Source organism: Thalia democratica, chromosome 9 (genome assembly GCF_965202585.1).
Source record: "Thalia democratica chromosome 9, ktThaDemo2.hap1.1, whole genome shotgun sequence".
Classification (NCBI taxonomy): Eukaryota; Metazoa; Chordata; class Thaliacea; order Salpida; family Salpidae; genus Thalia; species Thalia democratica.
The window spans coordinates 35,579,323-35,596,259 of NC_139173.1; positions in this window are offsets into that span (position 1 = coordinate 35,579,323).

Genomic DNA, 16,937 nt, shown 5'->3' on the forward strand with positions numbered 1-16,937 from the left:
TATAGTATATCATATGTAACAGATTGCCAAATTATTTTAGATGAATGAATGCATGATGCTAAGAAAATTGTAAAATTTTGATCAAAATTTCGGAAACTCTTACTTAAATATTTTATAGAAAATTTTCAATACAATGTTTTTATAATTTTAAAAATATTTTTATAGTTAAAAATATTTATATCAACAGCTAAACTAAAGTAGACTTTAAAATAATATATGATATAATGTACCACAAAGTAAATACTAGTCTGTTGATAGCTAGTAATATTTTGAATATTTTCTACTAACGTAGCTATCGGTAATATAGCATTTAAAGTTTAAATTACTTGTGTTTAAAACTAATGTGGTTGTAGAAAATTGATTCAAGGTCAGATTCTAGTTTTTAACAGGTGTATGATTACCTGTATTTAAAACTTTTCTTTTCAATTATTTTAATCACCTTTGTTTGAAAATACAGAATAAAAGTTATACAGATGAAATAGATTTGAGGCATAAGTGTTAATTTTGTTTTTAAATTTTAAATTTTACATAACAGAAAAATTGTTTGGTATCTTAAAGAGTGCAAAACATATAAAATGTCAAATAATATCAGTATCGTGAAGCGCATATACTTTTATTGTGTAACACTTATTATTAAATATTTATCAAATACAAACTATCTAGTGTTTAAAACAAACGAAAAAATTAAAGCTACTTTGAATATATATAATTTGATTGAATACAATACAATTACAATTACATATACAATACAATTGAATACAATAAATGATTGAATTGAATACAATTAAAGTTTTTGACATTTCTATAAACTTAACTAATAAATCACAAAAAATGAATTCAATTATTTATTAAAACATAAAAGCAGTAATTTGTTGTCTTATTACAGTAAATATTAATTCAAAGTTGTTATATAATACCTGCCAAACACTTAGACCTGTTTGATAGTATAAAAAGTCAATTACTGATAAAAAACTAAAATTATTTATCATAGTATAAACCATGAAACAAATTATTTCAAACAACGAAGCATGCTACAGAGATTCTCCTTTTCAAATTTATTTAGTTGTCTCACTATTTGCATGCTCGTTTTTTTTGTATGCAAAAGTATCTTCGTGCAATTTTGTACGCTCGTGCAATTTTAACACCTACCCATGTAAATATTATTTATTTATAATTATTTGTAATTTTGTTTTATTTCTCATTGAAGTTTAGTATAATTTTAATTTAATTTAAGTTTACATCAATACATGTTTATTCTTTATTAAGGGATGTTTTTATTAAAATAAAATTCTAGTTTTATTATTATTAAAAACTTTTTTAATTTATATTAGTTTTTAAACACAATAGTTTAGTCTAATTATAATAAGCTAAATAAATTTAACAAAAAAAGTTAACATAAACCAAATTAAATTAAAATTAATCACACAAATACTTGCTTTTTTTAAAGGATTTAGTATATTGTTTATTTAGTTATTTTAGTTAGTATTTTTTTCTGCAAAATTGACCCTTTGTGCAAAACTGTCTGTCGTGCAAAATTGTAACTCGTGCAAAATTGAGCTTTCGTGCAAAATAGTCTTCGTGCAATTTTGTCGCCTCGTGCAATTTTGTGCCCGCGTGCAAACAAGTCTTCGTGCAAAAGTATCTTCGTGCAATTTTGTACACTCGGACAATTTTATTCTCGTGCAATTTAGTCCTCACGTGAAATTTAGTAACCTCGTGCATTTTTGTCTTCGCGCAGTTTAGACCCGTTCCTTACCTAAATACATGCATAACGACTTAAAAATTTTGAATTATACATTATTTTTAGCTTGTATGAATATTCCTTAACTTTCCTCAAAAAAAACAACCATTTATAAACAAATACTATTAAGTTTCTCGCAACAGAGATTTTTTAGTGATAACAAAACATCGATATTTTTTAAAGTAATATGTGTTTTGAAAGTACCTAAACTAGGTAAATGTACTATATTTTATATTAAACAAAAAACAATTTTAGAGCTTACAAATGTAACATTTAATGTTTTTAGGTGAAATTTAATAAAATTGCGAGCATAAATTATGTGTTTTTGTTTGTAAATGCTTTTTTTTCAAGAAAATAAAAACTCAAACTGTGAGTTTAATTTGCAACAAAATTATAAAAAAATAAGCAATGCTGTTGCAAAATTATTTTTTAAAACAAAATGTTTGAACTTTTTTAAATAGAAAATAAGTTTAGTACAACTTTTAACGAAGTTTAGTGTTGAAACATATTCTGAGTATATAACTTTTGTTTTCACTAACGTTAATATAAAAACAATCTTTGCTATAATCAAAACTTACCATTTTAGTTAATGCTACTTATATAGATTTGAAAAAGAATATACTTAGTAAACAAATCTTTAAATTTTAACTTTTAAAACTTTGGTTAAGTTCTAAGTTTTGACATATGGAAAATAATAATTTTACCGAAACTAAAATAAAACAAAAATTCAATAACAATTCTTAAAATATATGATCTCGTAGTTAAAAGGCTTTTTATATCATAGAAAAAAACTAGGTTTTTTATCAATTTTACTGAAGAAGCAATCAGTTTAAATTCAAAAGCTGAAATATTTATATAATAGAATAAATTATTTTTAAAATAAAATAAAATTTTGTATCTTTTTTAACATTTTTTTGTTTTAACAGTATAAATGTAAAGTTAGCCGAAGCATTTATATAAAATACTTTTACAAAGATTTATTAAACAAAGTTTTTGCGACCAAAAGAACACTTTATAAACTGTTTAGTTTTACTGCATAGTAAATATCTACAGCACCAATTTGTTGAAAAGTAAATTTAAAAAATAATTATTCATATGCTTATGTTCTCAATGACGTCATAGATTTTTTACCGCAACTACAAGCCTCACAAACTTGTATATAAATAAAAAGATAAAATATATAAGCGAAGTGATCATTCAAGATCTTCCTGAATACAATTTTAAAACAGCTTGCAAAAAGTTGTAAATCAGTTTTGTTCACTGTAATGTATTCTAATTTCTGTTTATATGTTTTCAAATAGTCGTAATATAATGATGAGAAATACTTTAATAATATATATTTTAAAACTATCGCAAACTAAATATGATGTGTATAACAATTTTTTTACACAAAAATTATTAATATTTTTTTATAAACATTTATACAGGAAACTTTTTGTATATACTAACTAAGTGTATATTTAAGTAAGTCAGGTTTAAAACTTGTACAATTTTGAAATTTCAATGAAGTTTTATTTAAATTAACTTATTTTTTAATCGGATTTAGTTTAGATACGTTTTTATGATATCTGGCTGAATATTGACATTTTTTAAAAATACTAGTTAACGACATTTTGGTCTTAATAAAAGTAAAATTTTTTATTAAAAGTTTGATCACGCATATTTAGCTAAACTAAATTGTATATATATATATGAATATGCTAAATCAAATGAATATTACATGGCTTTTATTACAAAAAGCAGCTTATCAGCTAAAAATCTATTAGCTGTTGTATTAACGTTTTAACTTGTACATAAAAGTTACTACTACTCTTTTCATTATAATTTAGTATATCTATACATTTATATGTTGCACTTATATTTTAAGGTGGTACTAAAAATATTATTACTCAATTTTCGTTAAACTAAATTAACTTAAATTTATTTTATACAAGTTCAAAAAAATTTTCTTAATTACTACCAACACTTATGACAAAGCATGATAAAAAATTAGTGAAATATGTATATTTAGAATTTCTTAGCACAAAATTCAACTTCCAACATTTTTTAAAATTTATGTCGCATTTAAGCGTTCCATTGCAGTTTTAGTTCATCGAACAAACTTAATTGTTGCACACTCCATAAAAAGTATTAAAATTTTATCTTTCTGTTACATCAGGTTAAAAATTTTAATATTGCAATTTTGTTTGTACCTTTAACTTAATTTTTAATTGTGATATACTTTTTAGACATATTATAAGATTATAATGTTCAGTTTTAAATAAGTTTTCTAGTACATCAGTTTAATAAACAAACGTTTGGAAACAATTTTTGCTTTTATTTTTCTCATAAAAGCTTTTCAATTAATAGCATACCATATAATATGTCTTAGTTGAAGATCACAATTTTTTTTTTCTAAAATAAATTAAGATATTCTACATATTAAAAAAATAATTTAATTTTCGTTTTATTGTAGATATATAGTTTTTTTATTTAAAATATATAATTCAGTGTACAAATAAATATTTGTTACATATACACATTTATTCATTTATGCAGATTTAAACTTTTTTGTTGAAGTACGAAACATGTTTTCATAATTCATAAACTTTGCTTTAAAAAAGTAAAATACTTAAACATACTATAGTGTAATTATTATGAAGCGAAATTTTCCTTTCAAATTTCATTGTTTAAAATTTACTAATTATATCGTAATAAGGTTAGTATGTTTTATTTTAAACGGAAAGTTAAAAAAATAATAAAAATGTAATTAAAAATTAGTTTACTTTTCAAATTTGTTACAGCTTTTACAAGCTGTTTTAAAATTTCGATTTTCAAATGAAACATTTGAAACAAGTTATTAACGTGTGCTGTTTGTGCTTTTATATCTTTAAACAGTCTTTGTGTTGCGAGTAAACTTTAAATACGTCACAAGGTGATTTTCTAAAAATGTTCGCATAAAATACTTTAAAAAAAATTATCTTAAACTTTAGTTCTAAATTAAGTTTAGATTATAAATAAAACAGATGAATTTCATACAACTGTTAAGACAAAAAAGTATTTAAAATAAGAGCAAGCAGATAGTTTCACTTTTATTTGCAATTGATTTAACGTTTTTTGTACTAAATTAAACGAAAGCTTAATAAAATGCGCTAATATTGTTTAAGTTGCTGAAATTTTATCCAAGCACGTTTTGTGCTAAAATATGCTAAAAATAACGGATCAAGTAAAAATAAAGATTTTAAAGTTTTGTTTTTATAGGAGACAGTATGCTAAACTTTTTGGTGAAAATAATCTTAGATTTATACGTTACCATAAGTATCTGCTGTTGTTGGTCTTTAAGCAGGTAATAAATTAAGTGGTTAATTTACACAATAAAAAAAAATTGTTTAAAGTCGTAAACCTCAGATTATGTTTTGAAGTCTATAAATTCATTTGATAAAGAATTTTCAAATATACTTTAGTCTGTCTCCAAAACCACAAAAGTTAATCACTAAGAAAATAGGCTTACTTAGCATTAATATGTTTTCGTTATTGTTTTGAATATATTTAACATAACGCATTTAAATGTTTTAACTTCATTGAGATTACTAAAAGGTTGCCATTCATTTATAAAATAAATTTAATTTGTTGTTTTAATTTTTATTTTAGTGTTACTTATAGTGATAGTAAAATGTAGAGTTATGAAGTAATTATAAAGTTATACCTTATTAAAAACCGCGCAAAACGGGAAATTTTGTCGCATATAAGTAAGAAGTGTAAACAAGTAATACTGCCATGTATAAACATTAACTGAACAAAAAAAGTTTTTTTTTTAAGAAAAAATTACTTTTTTAAAAATTAAAGGTAATTATTATTTTTTTTTTAATCAGTTAAAATTTAGAATAATTTCTTACTTTTTATTCAAAATTAAATATTATAAGTTTTTTTTTTTTTTGCTGACGTCATTACATTTTACTTTCAATAAACAGTTTCACGAAACTTTATATAATTAAAAGTAAAATTACTAGCAGTATATGGTAAAACTCACAATAATTTTAACAAACTTTTAAACAGCTCTCTTGAGCTGTGATATAATATAAAGTTAAAGCTTTTCTTTTATTTTACTTTATAGTATGCTCTTTAGTATGCTAAAATATAACAGATCTTATAAGAATTTATTTGAGAAATTTTAGATAATAAATATAGTTTACTAAAGAACTTCATTGTGCAATATATAATGTTTTCAAATAATTTTAATCAGTAAATTTTACTTTTAACAACAACTAATTATAATGCATTAAAGAAATTAAAGTAAGTGATTTTTTTTCTTCGCACGAAAAACCAATTTCCTTAATTTTTAAAACTTATGCTGCATCTCAAAAGTCAAGTCACAATTTAGTTTTACTGAGCAAATTAAATCGTTGCTTCTATTAAAAATGTTTCGTATTTATTTCTATGTTGCATCATGTTAACAATTTTAAAAATTTAACTTTTTTGTACATTGAAAGTTAAAAATTATGAACTATACTATGATGGACATGTTTTAAACTTATAATGTACTGTTCCAAATAAGTTTTCTAGTACAATAGTTTAAAATAACTGAGTTTGAATACAATTTTTACTTTTTTTTCTTATATAATCTTCAATTAATAGCGTTTTATGTAATTATTCTTTATTACAATCCTAAGTTTTTTATAAAAAATTAGTTATAATTTTCGACATATTTTATAAAAAAGTTAAGTATAATATTTTAAATAACAATAGTATTAAGTGATTAAACTTTCAATAATAAAAAAATAACTGATTTAAATGAAACACATATAAATTTTAAAAATTAAACTAGTCTTTATTAAGCTTTATTAGTTTCATTAAATAAGCTACTAAAACGTTTTTACTGTCGTAATTATTAATAGTATTGAAGGATTTAATTTGTTATACAGACATATGATTTAAAAGGCTTTATTTTTGAAGTTAAAAACAAAACAAAAATTACTTTATATATTTTACATTGATACTAATAAATGTTTCAAGAGGTTTACTATACAGGTGATTTGTACCTGTTAAAATTCATGATTTATTTCTAAAACTCGATAATAAGCTGTGGATTATACCGATTTAAAGCGTTAGAAACTTATATAAGGAAAAATATACTTTTTACGTCACTAAATAAATTATCTATTTACTATGATTTTATATTTGAAGTATTTTAGCTTCGCAAGTTTGAATTTCTTTTTTTTTACATGTATTTAATTCTATTTTTTGTTTAAAATTATTAACTACATAAATATATTATTGTTTTTAGTAATTAAAACTTTTACAGAACTAAAAAAATTAAAACAAAATAAAATAAAGTGTTGAAACATTGAAAATAGATATAGTTATAATTTTTTATTTAATCAAAATGTTAATCAAACAACATTTTTATACAAAGTAAGAACCGATTTGCATCATTATATTTTCAATTTAGTTTTTGTAATATTATATTATTACTATCTCAAATTCTAAAAAATATATACATCAAAGAAAAATGTAGCGTCGAAAAGAAAATTAAAAAGATTTAATTTATAAACTTTATTAAACGTAAACACAATTAATAACGTTTCATTAAAACTAATTTTCACCATTTGCTTATTGATTAAAATTGAAACTGTGTAAAACTGTTAATTTAAGTATTTTAGCAAGAAATTCCAATGTTTAAAGTTATTAGGCTCATGTCTTTCTAAATTGGTAATTCGCTTATAAAGTAAAAGAAAGTGTTTAAATAAGTGTTTGTACAATTTTTTTTTAATTCAACAACTTCAAAAGTTTGAAAATTTATTGAAAATCTCATTCCATTACTATTAAAATCAATTAGTTGCACTATTTAATGGAATACTTCTAATATGTTTATGAAAATACTTTGTGTATAATAATTTTAAAGATATAAATAGTATTTTTTATTACTTATTTTTAAAATATATTAAATCTCTTAATATTAAAATTTTATCTAAAGACATTTTTACAGTTAAACAACTTCCAACCGAACAATGAAATGCATAAAATATGTAGTTAGGTTATTTCACACTTTAATCTTTAAAATTTATAAAACTGTTGTTCATCTATAAAGCATTAAGTTATTGTATCTTTTATTAACATACTTGTTTTTGTTTAATTTTTTTTATCTTAGTGACGTCATAATGTTTCCCACAACAACAGCATACAAACGTTTGTATAATAACAAAATTATTTTCAGCAATTGTTTAAATTATATTTTTAATTTGAACGGCGACATTTTTGCATAGCGTCACTTTCGCACGGCGTTATATTTTCACGGACATACTTATGAACTGCGAAAATTTTAAACAATCAGTCAATTTTGAACGGAACTTCACTTTTGCACGCTTCCAATTTTTATTTATTCAAATAGTACTCTTAAATAAGTTCTTTTTGTCAACTTAAATAGTACTCGCTTTTAAATGCGATATGTTTTGAATGAGTAAAATGTGGTAGTTTTTTGATGAAGTTTTAATGTAAAGTTTTTATTTGAAGTTTTACGTGGAACAAAATAATAACGCACAATTCATTGATTTTTTATATACAATTTTTTGAAATAAATAGATGAAAACACATTTCTAACTTTAAATGAAAACAATTTTGAATACTTTAAATAAAAGTAATCTGAATTTCGTTAATTTTTAAACAGAAAGATAAACTTAATTTAGTAAGACTTTAAAACAGAAATCTTGAGTTTTTTTTTTTTTGCTCATATTCTCTCGATGTTAAAATTAGCATTATAAAGTTGTTATAAAATATTTAAAATTTATTTTAATTTTAACAATTATTAAATAAAAATAAAAAATTTAGTTAAACTATGAAGTGTAAAGGTGTTTCAGATTTTACTTCATGTTTATTTTCTAGTTTTTTTTTAAACTTAGCGTGAGAATAAAAGGGCAATAAAATAGCGCAAGTATCGTTGTGCAACAATGCTGCCGTAAAAAGTTGTCATCGTGAAAAAATGTCGCCGTGCAAAAGTGTCTCCTCGTGAAAAAGTGACGCCGTGCAAAAATGTCCCCTCGTGCAAAAGTGACCCTCCTAGCAAAAGAGTTGTCGTGCAAAAGTGTCCTCTCGTGCAAAAGTGACGCCGTGCAAAAGTGTGCCTTCGTGCTAAAGAGTCGCCGTGCAAAAGTGTCCCCTCGTGCAAAAGTGACCCTTCGTGCTAAAGTTACGCTCGTGCAAAAGTGTCCCCTCATGCAAAAGTGACGCTCGTGCAAAAGTGACACCCACCCATATCAGAAACAGTTCTTCAACAAACTTACTTTTAATTTCAAAACAGCTTGTAAAATGAAATACGCTAATTAACAAGTAAGATTTTGATTAAAAAAGAAACTTATTTTATTGTCAGGTTTTATTTAGTTTAACAATTCGTAAAATACATAAATATATTATGTATATATGTAAAACTAAACTAATCGTTGGTATATTAAAGAATATGTTAAATCAGTATCATTTTAATAGAAACATTAAGTAAATATTAATTTTAATTATCATATATTTAATTAGGTTTTAGTTTTATTATCTCATCGTTTGTTTATAACTCTAATGATATAAAACAAACGAAGTTTGTAAAAAAAATAGAGTAGTAAAAACAAAACTATTACCATAAAATTAAAAGCTTTATCGAAGGGAAATAAAAAGTTATTAAGGTTAGTATTATTGCTTGATATCTTATTAAAACTAAAACATACTTTTGAAATTAAAACTTTTAGAAGTATAAAAATAAAATTTCTAATTAAAACGTGTATATATTTATTTATCTAGCTAGAATCTTCTTTACCACTATACTTAACACAAAATTTTATATTGTGAATATAGAACTAAATTTATTTAACTAGTTCATGCTATATTAAACAGTTTTTATTTGTTAGTTTTGAAATACAACATGTTTTCTGAAAAACAAGTTTACTTTAGATAATAAAAAAGGGTGTTAGTAAACCGTTTTTAAGCTAAATACACATGTACTGCATAATTTTTATAAATATAGTATAAACTAAAACTTTATTTAAAACAAAAATTGTAGTTAAAGTTAAAGCTTAAAACTTTTACAGTTTATAAAACAGTTTATAATAATTACATACCTTTGTTGCATAGATACAAAACTAAAATGGTGTAGAAAAATATTTCCCTTGTTAAATTAACTCAAAGTTGTAGACAAAGCTAAACTATTATTCAGGCATTACTACTTCTTACACATACTCATAGGTTTACAATGTTAGTTTGATAGTCAGTTTGCTTATTTTTCTAAAAGAAAATTTTAAACTGTTATATATTTTAACACATTGACTATTAAATAAAAGAAATTTTGTTAACATATTTTGAACTTATAATGCTTTAAAAAAGAGTTCAGCTTTAAAAAATATTAATATTTTTTTTAAATAAAAGTTATTTTTATTTAAACGTTTATAGTTTTATTTTAATTTTTATCTAATAAAGTATTTAAACATTTTGAAGGTACGTAGTTAGTTTTTATTTTTTTAATTTTTGTTTTAAGATAAAGTTTACAAAGCTAAGCATTACATCAATACTGTCACAAATCACAACTTATCGCCAGTTTTAGTTTTAGTGGTACACAACATTCGGATTTTTGGATACGGGTTAAAAACGAATGAAGACAGTTTTTCACAATTATTTAACTTAATTAACTCTCTGTAAAAAAATTAAAAGAAATTGTTTGCATACTATGACATTTCAATAGACAAGTCTACACTTAAGTCATTTATTAAAACTAATCAAACACTCCGGTGTCACTTGTACTTGTGAATTGTTTATAGTTGTAGCTTTGTAGATGAAGTCAATTTTAGATTAAAAGGCTAGCTCGTTTTGAACTTCCTAGTGAGCTTAGCTTTACAAAATTTACCTAATGATACATAACTAAAACTTTTTATTTTTTGTTCAAAAAATTAAATTATTGTTTGACATATTCTTTTATACTAAGAAATATTATTTTAAATGTTTTTGTTATTTGTTTACTAATTTGTACGCTAGACGTTTAAGACTACATTAGTAAGTTGAACTAGTTAAGCTAAGTAAAAAACTACACTTTATTACATAAATACTTTGAAAACCAACAAAACTTCAGTAACTAATTTGGAAGAGCTTAGTTGCAATTTAAAATGCAACTCTCATAGTGACGTCATACTTTATACCCGCAAGTGTTAGCTTCATCTTACTGTTTATGAAAAAATAATAAGTTAGATAACTGACATCATGGTTGGTAGTTTTAGTACTTGTGACGTAATTTGACGCGGCTTTCACCAGCTGCTTGAATTTTACAAATAAAAGTTTGGATTGTGAACTTTTTCAATGTAGTGCAACTTTTAAACACAAAAGTTTTAATGAGATAAAAGCTAAAGTCCAGTTAAAACTCAATTATTTACATTAAAACTGTTCTTTAAGGTTAAACCAGTTTTTTTAGTTTGGTTTTTGAAATAGTTAATAAAAGTTTAACTTAAACAACTGTATTCAAAAGCTTTAATGCTAAAGCATTGTAAAAACTTTTGCATACTTATCTTTGCATATATAATTTCCTAGTATTGTTTTTTAATATCCTAATTAGTGTGATAGCTTTAGAATAAACATTAAAGCATTTACAAATCAAGATGCATTATAGTTTTAGTGTTGGTTATGTATCACTTTTAAAAGATTAATATTTTTTTTATAATCAGTTTTATTTATAATAAATTAATTAAGTTTTTACCTGAAGTATTCTACAATAACTATACGTATAATGTTGAAAAAATAATTTTGTTTAATTATTTTATTAGTTTTAAAACCAGTTTTTATGTTTTTTATTTGTATATATTTGTCTTATATTTAGACCAAATCAGAGTCCTATTCAGGACCAAACCGGTCTCAGTCTACAGAGAACTTGTAGTCTGATGATTGAATTGGTATGATCAACCCTTTTATATTAAATTAATATATTAAATAATATAGTTTATTAAACGACAAAAAAAAAACGTACAAAATATTTGGTCCTAGGACTTGGTTCTAACGTCTTGACCAGGATTTATTTAAGTTTAAAACCAGATTATTTTACAGTAAAATACGTATCATGTTCAAAAAACAACTTCTGTTAAATAAATTTATCATTTTTCTAACAATTTTTAGTTTTATTGATTTTTTCATAAATAATTATCTTTAATTTTAACTTTATAGCCAGTTTTGTTTTTAATGATTTTGTTCTTTTTTTACTAGTTTTAGTTTAACAATAGTATAAAAACTATAGCGTAACAGTTTTCAGTCAAAAATAAAGAAATTATTATAAAATTAAGTTTCACTGTTTGTTTAAAAAAAAAATCTCGAACATACGGATAACTTAAAATTTTCTATTTAGACGGAATTTTTTTTATAAAATTATTTGATCACTTCCTAAAACTTAAAAAAATCTCATTAAATCATTGATTAAAACTTTTCTTAAAAGTAAAATACACAAAGTTACTAAAACTTCAGCAAAATTTATAATATATCTAGTTTCTGTGCATGTTTTTTTGACTTTTTTTTTTCCAACAGAAGTAACATGTTGAAAAATAACATGACTTTAATAGTTATTTTGTTTTTATATTCCATTTTGAAACATGCATTCAAGTTAAATCTATTACAAGCTCTTACAAAAAGAATTAAACCAAAGAAAGTATCAAAATTGATATGTTTTAGCATTATAATAAGTTGAATTGATACTTTTAATAAAAAAATTTCAAGTTTTTTTATATATGTAAATACACCACTAAATATATTTTTCAAAAGGAATTATTTGATACGATTGTAATATTTTAGTAACTCTGTAATTAAACTTCAAGCTGTTAAAAGTCTTACAATAGTTATATTATTTGACTTTTTTTTGAAAACTATATAATATTAACTTCTAACTGTCAACAAAACTATAACTAAAAACATTACGTATAAAGCTGGTGTATGTGTTAATAAAACTAGCAATTAGAATGTTTTCCGACGGGTCATCATAATAATTAGTATCACAATTAATTTTATATACAAACTAAAAACTTGAAAACTAAGACTAATTTGTCTAAATTCGTATATTGAAACAAAGTAAATTTTGAAAAAGCTTGTAAAAGCTGTAAATTAAATTAAAATAAAATAAATTAACAAAATACTACTGTATAACTATAATAATGTTTTATTTTAGTGAGTAATAGAACGACATAAGATATTAGTTTAAACTAAAACCAATAGTATTTGATCAACTGATTTTGTCTACTTACACTTAAAGTTTAAAAATAGGCGAGGAGTAATTTATTGTTTTATATTTAAATAAAAACTATATTTTAGTATGAACTGAATTAAACGCTATCATAATATAAAAGTGAGGCTAAAAAAGCAAACGGAATCTTTTGTGTTTTCAAATAATAGTGAATCATCAACAATTAAATAACTAAAAATTTTATCGTTTGTTTTTAAAATCTATATGTTAAAATGGCTGGAATTAGAGTGTTTATATTCTAAATAATTTGACTGTAAGATGTTCATAAACAACACTTATACTTGTATTTTAAAAAATAAAAAACAAAATACGAAAAAATATTTTTATTAAAAAAGAACATTTTTATCAGAAACAAATAAAAAATTGTCTTGGTTGTTAATTGAAGGTATTGTTAATTTGGGTCGAACAAAAACGTCCTTCTAATTTTAGCTGTATCTCATTTAAAAGTTTATAAGATTATTATTTCCAGTTTTAATACTTTAAAGTAATATAATTTACTAAAAAGTTTTTAATTATAAACTTTCATAATAGTAAGACTAATGCTACTTTAATGTTTATTTTAACATTTTGATGTTTTGTGTGTATAAAGTTTATAAAGTTAAGCTAATTTTTGTTAAAATTACATTAAAACAGTTTTTAAATACTTTTTATTGACTGTAAATCTAACTTAAGTATGAATTATAAATTTGTATCTATATATATAATATTATGTTTGAATATTGTTTATCAACTTCATTTTTTGCAACTAAAAAAAGTTATCAACTTTTTTAATTAGCTGTTTACAATTTTTAAAACTTAGCCTGCAGGTTTTATTACTTTCACGATAGTTTATTTTTCACCATAAACTATTAATGTAACCTTTTTTAGTTTTAAAAACTGTTAAAGTTTATAATTAGATTTTTCTATAACTTATTTTGTTTTGAAAGGAATTTTACGGTTTAGTTAATATGTCATTTTTATAACAAATTAACTTTTGACGATTATTATTTTTGTAATAATTTTTAGCTTTACCGAAGACTGATGTAATGTTTTTGCAAATAACTAAAATATTAAAACTGTTAGTGTATTGGTATTAACCATTCAACAATAATTTAGTTATTTTTGAATAAGACTAAAATACTTTTTTGAAAAGTTAGCACTCTGACTACACAAATTAAATTAAAGGATCTATTTGAACATAAAATAATATAGAATTGGTTCTATACTTAACATATTTTATCATTTATTAAAACTTACAAACTCTCGGGTTTAAAAGCAAAATAATGTGCTTAAATATTTAGTTTTATTAACTTTATAAAAAAAACTTGTTTAAAATAGCTTTTTTTTAAACTTATCAAAAACATAGCTAATATTAAACTATAAGTTTTTTTCTATAATAAAGCAGTTAAAACATTTTTTCTCAAACATATAAGATAAGTCTAAGAAGTATAAATCTACATTGGTTATACAAATAGTTTATAAAATAACTTGGTACACAAAGTAAAAAAATATTATTTTAAAGTTTTTTACGACATATTTCATTAACGTTTTTAAAACAGAAAACCGGCAAACACACTTTAGTGTTTATAATTTTTTCAAGATTTAATGTTTTTAATTTTAACAGCAGTTAGATGTTTTTCATTTTCTTAAATAAATATTTAAATCAAAAATATTTTAAAAATTTCAACGACAACAACAATAAAAAAAATTAGATTTATTACTTTAAAAATAGTAAAAATATTGCTTTTTATTTCAATTTAATAAGAAGTTCTCATTATTAAAACTTACTGATTAGACTACAACCTTTTAGAAAAATAATTTAATAAACAAGTACACAAAAGTTTGTACTTTTAAAACTTAAATAAGTTACTTTTATTTTCTTAAAACATGCTTTTAAAACTATTATCACTTAAATTGTTTTTATTTATAAAAACGGTATTATTAAGTTTAAAGACCAGTTTTAAATAAAGATGTTATTAAAATAGAAAAGTTACATTACCATCATAATATTTTAGTTAAGTAATTAATAATATTTTTTAACAATGTATTTTTTATGTTAGTCGGTGAAAATAAAACTTAATAAAACTAAAACTAAAAATATTGCATATTCGCTGATGAAAATGTTGATAAAATTAGCAATAAGCACTTTGTGACGTGTCACCACAATAAGTAGCATCACAATGTTATTTATATTAAAACTCTAAACGTCACTAGTAAGACTGATTTGTCTAAATTCGTGTAATGAAATGAAGATAATTTTAAAACAGCTTGTAAAAGCTGTAAAAAGACAAAAAAAACATTTTATTTTAAATTATACATTAATAATTCTTAAATCAAGTTGTAAAATGAATTAAACAAATTATACCCAACTGTTCTATTAGTAATAAAATTTCATATCATTTAGTATTAAAACGACGTTACAGTAATTTTATTAGGTTCATAACCAAATCTTCTACAACTTATTTAATTTTGATTAAACTTTTTTCGTGTGATAATTTTATCAATCTGATGTTCAGTTTTAGTTTTAATTGTTATTAATTTTTTACTACTTTTAGTTTTACCGCCTTTATCCGTTTTTAACCAGTTTTAGTTTTAAAGATAGTGTAAAAACTGTGGAGTAATAGTTTTAATCAGTCAAAAATGAAATAATTTTTATAAAATTAAACTTTTTACATTAGAGTAAGAATTTTGTAAAACTCAAATAAAATAATATATTTCAACAAAAATAAAGTAGGTTTGTTTTTATAGTTAAATTATTTGGTCATTATATAAACTTTTCAAACTTATTTTGTTAAAAAACAGCAATAAAATGTTTTAAGTTTTAGTTTTGTTAACTTTATCAAAAGTTTTTTTGAAAACAATTTTTTGAAACTATCTCAATATCATAACTTTTATTTAACTCGTCTTTTTTCGATGTAAATGAAATAAAAATATAATTTATTATATAATATACTATAATGCAATTAAAAGATTTTTATTTAACTTATAAGAAGTCTAAGCGTTTTATTTATACTTTACTTAAAAGGTTTGGTATACTAAGTAAAAACTTTTGTGTTTAAATCTTTGTACACAACAAAATTAAATAATTTGCCTAAAACAGAATAACGATACACAAACTAAATGCTTTTTTATATTTTTATCTGACAACTTTAGTAACGGTTGCATGTTTATGTTTATGCATGTAACAGATAATTTTTTCAACAATTTTAACCAGTACAAAAATTTAAAAATTAAGAATTTTATTACGCTAAAATATTTTTTTTTTACATGAGAACCATGTATTAAAACTTACGGTTTTTAAATAACCTCATGAAAATATTATTTAAATAAACAAATTTGCAAAAGTTAAAAATTTTGAAACTATTATAAGTTACTTTTATTTTCTTTAAAAACTTTTTAAATTAATTTTTCACAGTATTTTTTTTATAAATAGTTAATAGTAAGTTAAAAGGACAAGGTTTTAATAAAAAATGTCATTTAACTGGAAAGGGTATGTTATTGTTACGGAATTTTAGTTAAAGCTTTGGTAATTTTGCACTAAAAAGTTGTATTGTTTGTAATATTCTTTGAAAGTAAAACTTAATAAAACTAAAAACATCGCATTTACGCTGATGAAATTGTTAATAAAATTTGCAATAATCACTTGATGACGTATGATCACAACAATCAGCTTCGCAATTTTATTCATAATAAAACTGGAAATGTTAAGTATAAAAACTTGTATGTTATTTTGAATTGGACCAAATTAAATTTTGAAGCAGCTTGTAAAAGCTGTGAAATAAATTGAAGAAGTAAAATGTAACTATAATATTAGTAATATTGTTTTATTTTGGTGAGTAGTTAATAAACAACAAATAATTTAATGCTTTACAATATTGTAAAGCTTAATTCTATACCAATAAAACTAAAAGCATTACGTTTAAAACTGATTAAATATTAATTAAATTATCAACAAAACAAGCATTTAGTGAGGTATGATCAAATTAATTAGCTTCAAAA